The sequence below is a fragment of the Parambassis ranga genome, unplaced genomic scaffold (assembly GCF_900634625.1).
Source record: "Parambassis ranga unplaced genomic scaffold, fParRan2.1 scaffold_21_arrow_ctg1, whole genome shotgun sequence".
In the NCBI taxonomy this organism is placed as follows: domain Eukaryota; kingdom Metazoa; phylum Chordata; class Actinopteri; family Ambassidae; genus Parambassis; species Parambassis ranga.
Window position 1 is genome coordinate 4234411 of NW_021144767.1, and position 9104 is coordinate 4243514.

Here is a 9104-nt window from a genome sequence, read left to right on the forward strand (position 1 = left end):
AACTAAGACAATTACAATTACATAAGGTATCATCTGTCAATTATAATTTAAAATTATTATTAATCAATTATATTTGATTACTGCAATACCTCCTCATGGCTTAAATCCTTTGACATGGTGAGATGCCTTTTTCCAAGTCCTGCCAGGGTAAGTTCAAACTCTTCTGATGGGTTTGGGGTAGTCTCTGCATTTAGGTTTAGCAGGTATGTGTAGAAAGTAAATGGCTTCCAAGCTTTGGTAGATGATGTACCACAGCTCTTTGGAATCTTTCCTCTTCCGAATGAACTTTTTTGTATGAAAAATCCAGGGAAAGATCTGAATAATTTTAAAATAAAAATAAAATATGAATATTGCATATACTTACACAGCATCACATGTACCATTCAAAATACTTTTAATTAACATAGAAAATGAGACTGCATTAAAATCTAAAACCTGGCCATCTCTTGTTCTACAGAAGGAGAAGCTTGATCCAGTTGTCTTCCATGCTCTTGCTGTCCCTGAGACACATTCTGTGTCAGTACATTGATAAGGGTCTGTGCAGATGTTAACAAAGACATTTCAGAAAACTAAAATTAGCTGTATCACCAGTTATCGAAGGGGAAGCTTAAATACATGGATAAAACAGGCAAAAAAATAGGTTATTAGCTGTTAGCGCAAGACAGTTTAAGCTAGCAACATGCGTCATTATCATCCTGTGCAGAATAAAAGCATCTTTCCTTTGTTCATGTTACATAAATGACAGGTCTGTTTATTGCTGAGGTCGAACTCAGAAAGACTCATTAGATAGAAAAGAAATAGTAACAATTCTTACCTGCATTGATGTCTGTGGCCCTGGTGGAGCGGAGGCCATGATGCGCCATGAGTACTGCGGGCACGCGATCGATCACTGACAGATTTGTCAACTGTAAACTGTAGATTATTCCATAATGTGTTGACTCAATATAGTGATTGTTACCAGGTCTGCTTTGAAGCATCTTATACTTTGACTGGTGTCAATGTTTTGCAGCAGGTCACATCAATATGAAAGATAGCGCGTGTTGAGGTAACTCTTTGAAATGTCCAATGTTCCCTGAAGGCACCGTGGCTGAGCAAAGCCCTTAGCCTTCATTGTCCTGCTGTCACTCAGCAGGCCACACCCATGTCCCCTCCCCAAGCAAAATCGGGGTCAAAACCTCAAAGGTGAAAAAAGGAGAGGCGAAAGTGGAAAAAAGATTTGAACCTGAAAAGTAAATCTGAAGCTGAAAAAAGATTTGAACCTGAAGACACAAGATGTGAAACTGTAAAAAATTAAGATTTGAATCAAAAAAATCTGAAACTGAAAAAGAAAAATGGTAAATATGAAAATAATTATTGAAATGAAACCTGAAAATAAACTATTTATTCAAAAGAATTTCAAAGTTGATTCCAAAAAAATTTTGAACTGAAAAAAATCAACATCAAAACATAAATGTTCAGTTTCAAGTTTTAGTGTTTGAATGAAATTTATTTTTTCAGGTGAACAAAACTTATGACCCCGATTTGGCTCCATATCCATGCTGCTTCTGCTCTGCTCCATCCTGTGCTGATCTGCAGTTCATTGATTGCTGAGCTCCATCTAGTGGACAGACAGTAGAAGTGAATCAGGAAATGTCTTTCAGACACTTGTTGGACCGGTTTCACCGTCACTGACGTGTTCAGACTGTGAGGCTGTGAGGAAGTGACGGCGTCCTCAGATCAGATTGTGTCAGACAGCAGGACTGAGGAGGACCAGGAGCAGCTTCTTCTCCACACAGGAAGCTGGAAAGTGTCTGTAAGTCCATCTGAACTGATCCAGCAGGTGAGAGTCCTTCCAGAGAAATCTCTCCATGTCTGATCACACTGTGCTGCATCACTGACTGATGGTACAGTACAGATGTTTCTGCTGCTGATTGGCTGCTTTCTCTTGCTCTTTGATGACTTTTATAGCAGATGAACAGCTGTTTCAGAACAAGTTGTTACTTGTAGTGTTTTTCTGTTCGAGTCACAGCAGACTGTAGAACACAGCTCTCAGGTCACATGATCAGTGAGAAATGCAGGGAGTGTCAGAACCGGTCTGACAGCTTTCTGAGTTTTTGTGTTCACTGAGCTGTGTGGAGTTACTGTAATTCAATTCATGTCAGACAGACAAACAACAAGCGTCTCTGTTGATCGTTCTCTCTGTAAAGTTCAGCAGCTTCATTTGCTCTGAAACTCAGATCGACTCGTTCAAAGCTTCAAGCGGAGAAAAGGTCGCTTTATTCTGACTTTATCAGATCAGTCTGTTTCAGGTTTAACACGCCTGTGCTGCGTTTTATTTTTCATGAATTCATATCGATGATTGAAACTCATCAGAAGAAACATTTTCTCTTCAAGGGTTCATAAATATGTGAATCTAATATTTGCCATGAGGAGAAGTGTGTCAGTCCTCAGAGCTCAGACAGTAGCTGCTCATGTGTTTGTCCTTTCTATAGAAAACAGTCCACAGACTGTTACAGAGGAAGGTCTCAGTGCTTCACTCAGTCTGTTCACACTGTGACAGAAACACACATGAACACATGTTCATTTATTCACATGTTCACACATGGAGAGAAGTGACAGAATTCTGAAGCAAACACTGAATGTGTGTGTGCACTGTTCCACTTACAGCATGTGACATCAATAATAACAGCATCAGAGATGTTGGTGTGTTTACAGACTCACCAAAATAAAAGCCTGAGAACCAAACCTGGTCTGAGGCTCTGATGCTAAGCTAACAGCATGATTAGCCTGTTAGCATCTACATGAAGGATCAATAACAACATGCTGACTGTGTGTTTCTGTGTCATGTTGCTGTGTTTGTGTGAAGGTGTGAGCTCTGCTATGAGTCAGTGTGAGGACAGAGAGGAGGGAGTCCCTCCCTCTAAAAGCCCTCTGTGTGGGGACCATGAGAGCCGGACCAAAGCTCAGAGGTAAGAGGACCGTCTCTGACTGTCCATGACTCTTCTCCATGTCAGAGCTCACACTCACATTATTCACACATCTGTGTGTGTTCAAGAACAAAGCAGCAGCACACTGCACACTCTGCTGGACCTGGACCTGGACCTGGACCTGGACCTGGACCTGGACCTGGACCTGGACCTGCCAGCTGTGTGTCCATGAAGAGTGATCGGTCAAAGGGTCATCCCATGAATTTCAAAGATGTTGATCCATCTGAGGGTCAAAGGTCAGAGTTAATGTCACAGCTGCAGTTTGTTTCCATCATTATTAAACATTTAAAGTGTAACATGATGTTCAGCATCATTTTTCCAGAAGAAGCTCAGAGTCAGTGTTTGTGATTCTCTCAGGATCCAGGATGTGAGAGCAGACTCTGCTGGACCTGGACCCAGCTGTGTGTCCATGAAAAAGTGATCGGTCGATGGTTCAGCCCATTGAATTCAAGCTGATCAGCCATCTGATGATCAAAGGTAAGAATCACTCTGGAAGTGTCTCCATGCTGTGATGAGCTCTGCTGGACTCTTGGGGTTGTATGTGTCTGTTTGCTCTGCAGGTGGTTGATGGTTTGGAGCATCTGTAGCACAGAGTAATGCATATTTACAGTGCTGCTTCAAAGTGTATGAATCATTTAAAATCTTCTATATGTCTGCATAAACATGACTTAAACATCTGCCTCACTGTACTAGAAAGGCAGCCCACTGAAACAAAGTATGGAAAGACATTTCAGTAATAAAACATTAAATAAATGATAGATTCATACACTGTATGTAAATATTATTGTGCTGCCCCCTATAGTCAGCCAAAATCCTATGTTTGAGTTGAGATTGTCCTACGAGGCTTCCGTAGTAGCATAATGGTTCCAGAGCCAAGTGGAAAGTTTCTGCTGTGTTTTTTCATCCTGCTACATGTTTTTTAGTCGTCTGAGAATATCTGTCTGTAAGTATTATGTTTCATAAGCCCTTACCTTACGTCATGCGCTCATAGGAGGCACTTTAAGTTATTTAAGTTTAAGAAAACGGGTTAAAAGTGTGACGCTAATAGCGCTAGCGACCTTATGGGTTTTCAATGCAAATTAGCATTGTGCTAATCGCTAGCGGTTTATGCATTTTTTCTGTTGTCTAGCTCAGCTATGTTTTGTCGGCCTGCAGAATTCAGCATTGATCGTGTTTCGGGTCATATTTATGCAGAAATATAGAAAGTTTGACCAACTTCCCAAAACGACTGTAGCTGTCAGCCTATATGTAGCTAGGAGCTAGTCTCCTCCTCCTCAGATTCCCAGGGTCCTGGTTTGGATTTTTGCACGTACCTCACACTGCTGATTATTCTGACTTGAACACAGCCTGTGCAGAACTTTAAGGTGGCTTCTGTTCTTCGGTGTTTTTGGTTGAATTTGGTCAAATTGTGATCAAATAAATTGTGTGATAACAGTTGTTCAGTCTCTTGTAGTGGCCATCATGGACACTGATCCAGCTCTGTGTCCATGAAAAGTGAACATTTCACAAATGTTGATACCACTTTAAGTCCTGTTTCTGTAACTTAGCAGAGTTCTTCAATGATCATGTGGGTCTGCTTGGCTCTGTAAAAGACCCATAAGCAGGTCTGTGTTTGTAGATGTATAATAGAAAGTATCAGTGTATTTATGTTGTCATGTTATCATCTCATGGTGGTTTCTGAAGGCTTTAAGTAAAGGAAATAACAAAGGTCTGCAGTGTGATGATATAGACTCTATATCATCACACTGCAACATTGTCTGACTGCGATTCATTACAAACCCATCCTGCTGCACATCGTTTAATGTTAAAGAAAGAGAAACATGATGAGTGGAAGATTTAACTGAACTCTTACAGCTGTGCTGGCAGCCATTAAAGCAGAATATGTGAAGAAGAACAAATTACAAACCTGCTGGATGCAGCTGAACAGTGTGGAGTCAGGATAGTTTTCATTTTTAATACACACATTTTGTGTATTAATTAATTTTCTTCACCAGTCTGTTGACTGTTGTGTATCTGTTTAAAGTGAAAACACATCAAAACACTTAGTGAAGTGATTGTGTTGTTAAATGCTGATGTTTCTGTCACAGACTGCAGCAACCCAGTGTTCAGACTCCTGCTCAGGACGCCATATTTATGGTGAGTACAAACAGCTTCTAACTACAACACAACAGTCCTGGTGCTCTACAGAGACCCAGAGCCTGACCCCTGAGCAAGCATTCACAGAGACAGAACTGTGGTAGTAATACTTATAACTACAGCAGCTGTGCATACACAACACTTCATATCTAATGTTGTAGATTCAAGTAATACATGTATGAACATAAGCTGTAATATCATGAAACACTAAACTGTTATTCTGCTCCTCAAAGTCTGAGAGTTTATACTCTGTTGTTCTGTTCCAGCTGCTGGAGGAGAACATTGTCAGGTTTGTGAAGGATGAGCTGAAGAAGATCCAGAAGCTCCTGAGTCCAGATTACCCAGAATGCTCAGAGAGCCAGAGGGAGGATGAGGAGGATGAAGAGCAGAGGAGCAGCAGAGAGTCATTAGTGCAGATCACAGTGCACTTCCTGAGGAGGATGAAGCAGGAGGAGCTGGCTGAGCGTCTGCAGAGCAGTAAGAGGATTTGAAGAGCTTTAACATGATGGAAAGAGGAAATGAAGTTTACATTTACACACTCTGCTGTTAATATGATGCAGACATCTGTGAATTCTTCTGACTGAAAACACAAACTGTTTGTCTACAACTGATGAACAGATTTCATGGAGACAGAAAATATTTATTTGACACATTTATTGTAGCGTTCACTTATTAATGACATTTATTGTTTGTTCAGGAACTCCTGCTGCAGAGTGTGGACGTAAACTCAAGTCTAACCTGAGGAAGAAGTTCCAGTGTGTGTTTGAGGGGATCGCTAAAGCAGGAGAGCCGACCCTTCTGAACCAGATCTACACAGAGCTCTACATCACAGAGGGGGGGACTGCAGAGGTCAATGAGGAACATGAGGTCAGACAGATTGAAGCAGCATCCAGGAAAGCACACAGACCAGAAACAAGCATCAGACCAGAAGGCATCTTTAAAGGCTCACCTGGAAGACAGGAACCAATCAGAACAGTGATGACAAAGGGAGTGGCTGGCATCGGGAAAACTGTCCTAACACAGAAGTTCACTCTGGACTGGGCTGAAGACAAAGCCAACCAGGACATCCAGTTCACATTTCCATTCACTTTCAGAGAGCTGAATGTGCTGAGAGAGAGAAAGTTCAGCTTGGTGGAACTTGTTCATCACTTCTTCACTGAAACCAAAGAAGCAGGAATCTGCAGCTTTCAGCACCTCCAGGTGGTCTTCATCTTTGATGGTCTGGATGAGTGTCGACTTCCTCTGGACTTCCACAACAATGAGACCCTGACTGATGTCACAGAGACCACCTCAGTGGATGTGCTGCTGACAAACCTCATCAGGGGGAAGCTGCTTCCCTCTGCTCGCCTCTGGATCACCACACGACCTGCAGCAGCCAATCAGATCCCCCTGACTGTGTGGACATGGTGACAGAGGTCAGAGGGTTCACCGACCCACAGAAGGAGGAGTACTTCAGGAAGAGGTTCAGAGAGGAGGAGCAGGCCAGCAGGATCATCTCCCACATCAAGACATCACGAAGCCTCCACATCATGTGCCACATCCCAGTCTTCTGCTGGATCACTGCTACAGTTCTGGAGGACATGTTGGAAACCAGAGAGGGAGCAGAGCTGCCCAAGACCCTGACTGAGATGTACATCCACTTCCTGGTGGTTCAGACCAAAGTGAAGAAGATCAAGTATGATGGAGGAGCTGAAACAGATCCACAGTGGAGTCCAGAGAGCAGGGAGGTGACCCAGGCTCTGGGAAAACTGGCTTTTGATCAGCTGCAGAAAGGAAACCTGATCTTCTATGAGTCAGACCTGACAGAGTGTGGCATCGATATCACAGCAGCCTCAGTGTACTCAGGAGTGTTCACACAGATCTTTAAAGAGGAGAGAGGCCTGTACCAGGACAAGGTGTTCTGCTTCATCCATCTGAGTGTTCAGGGAGTTTCTGGCTGCTTTCCACCTCATACGCTGTTTCATTGATGGGGACGATGAAGAACTGCTGGACTTCCTGAGGGGCGACGAGGACGACAGCGACGAGGACGACAGCGATGATGATGACGATGGCAACAATGACGTGAACCAGTTATCTCTGGATGACATCCTGGACAGAGTCATGGAGAAATCTCTGAACAGTAAACTGGCCACCTGGACCTGATGGTTCGCTTCCTTCATGGTCTCTCCCTGCAGTCAAACCAGAGACTCTTAGGAGACCTGCTGGGTCAGACAGAGATCAGTTCAGAGGCCATCCAGAGAGCCATCAACAACCTGAAACGGAGACGCACTGATACAGTGTCCCCTGACAGAAGCATCAACATCTTCCACTGTCTGATGGAGATGAACGACCTCTCAGTGCATCAGGAGATCCAAGAGTTCCTGCAGTCAGAGACCAGATCAGAGAAGAAACTCTCTGAGATCCACTGCTCAGCTCTGGCCTACATGCTGCAGATGTCAGAGGAGGTTCTTGATGAGCTAGACCTGATGAAGTACAACACAACAACAGAAGGACGATTGAGACTGCTTCCAGCTGTGAGGAACTGCAGAAAGTTCAGGTGAGTCCAGATGTGACCAATCAGTGTAGATTACTGGTTTAGTTCTTAGACACATTCACACTGTGTGTTCTCTCTAACAGAGCTCCTTGTGTTCATTGACACATCACATCAGCTGTGTTTTTGTCTCAGATGTTCTTCTACTGTGAAAACATTGTTTTGTATGTTTCTGTTTGAAGCTGTTAAATGAATGGACAATAAATGTGTCTTTATTTGTAGTTAAAACAGCTGCATGTGGCCAAAGAGCTGCACAAACTACATAGATACAAAGACTGCAAAAACTGCAGCACAACATCATGGTATGCAAACATGCAGACACATACCATTACACAAACAGTTCATCAGGATGTCACACAACAGAATAACTCTTTAAAGTCTCTGCATGAAAGAGAAGAATTTATCTTTCACCAATATCAGCTGGAAGAACCTACAACAGAGGAATAAAGTGAAATACACTGTCAAAATGAGACGATGAGAATGATCAGAACTATTGTTACATGTCAAACAGTCAGATCAAATGAGATCACTGCTACTACTTAAAGTGTCCCTTTCATAATGTTCTGATATTTCTGTCATCACAGACTTTCTGACTGTGACCTCTCAGAGACTCACTGGGAAGTTGTGGCCTCAGCTCTGAAGTCCGACCCCTCCCATCTGACAGAGCTCGACATGAACCAGAACAACCTGGAGGATTCAGGACTGAAGCAGCTATGTGCTGGACTGGACAGTCCTCACTGCATACTGCAGGTTCTTAGGTCAGTTAATGTTATTATTAGGCTGAGGTCCAGTTTTAAATCATCTGTCAGGACTGACAGACAGAAAAGGACCACAGACATGTGTATCTTCAGTCACTGTTGCTCTGATGACAAATCAGATCTACTCATATGTTCAAATGTTGCTCAGTAATTCAGTGAATAATTATTATTTTCTTCCCTCCAGTAATCAGTCATCTGTATGTTTTAATTGTTATCCCATATTATTAGATGATCAGGGTATCAATGGCTCTATCAATGTCTTGTATTGTTTTATTAGGTTGTGTGGCTGTGGTTTGTCAGAGATCAGCTCTCTGGGATCAGCTCTGAAGGCTAACCCCTCCCAGCTGAGATATCTGGACCTCAGTGAGACCACCTGCAGGATGTGGAGGCAGCTACGTGGTTTTCTGGAGAGTTGTGGACTGCAGACTCTGAGGTCATCTCAATAGTTTTATGTGTTGTGATGTAAAGTTTGTGGTGGGGTTAGCTCTGAAGTCCCAAGACTGCAGATCCTCGGGTCAGGGTAAATCTGGGTGTTGATCCAGTCTTCACATTTCATTGGTTGATCGGTTGGATTTTTGCTGCTTATGTTTTGAACTGATGATGCATTACTAACCCCACCCAACCCCAGATGTTGAATGTCTGTAGGGTTTAGTTCTTGCTTTTGAGTTTATGATTTTGTAACTCTACTCTGTCAAGTTGTCTGATCAATGAGGG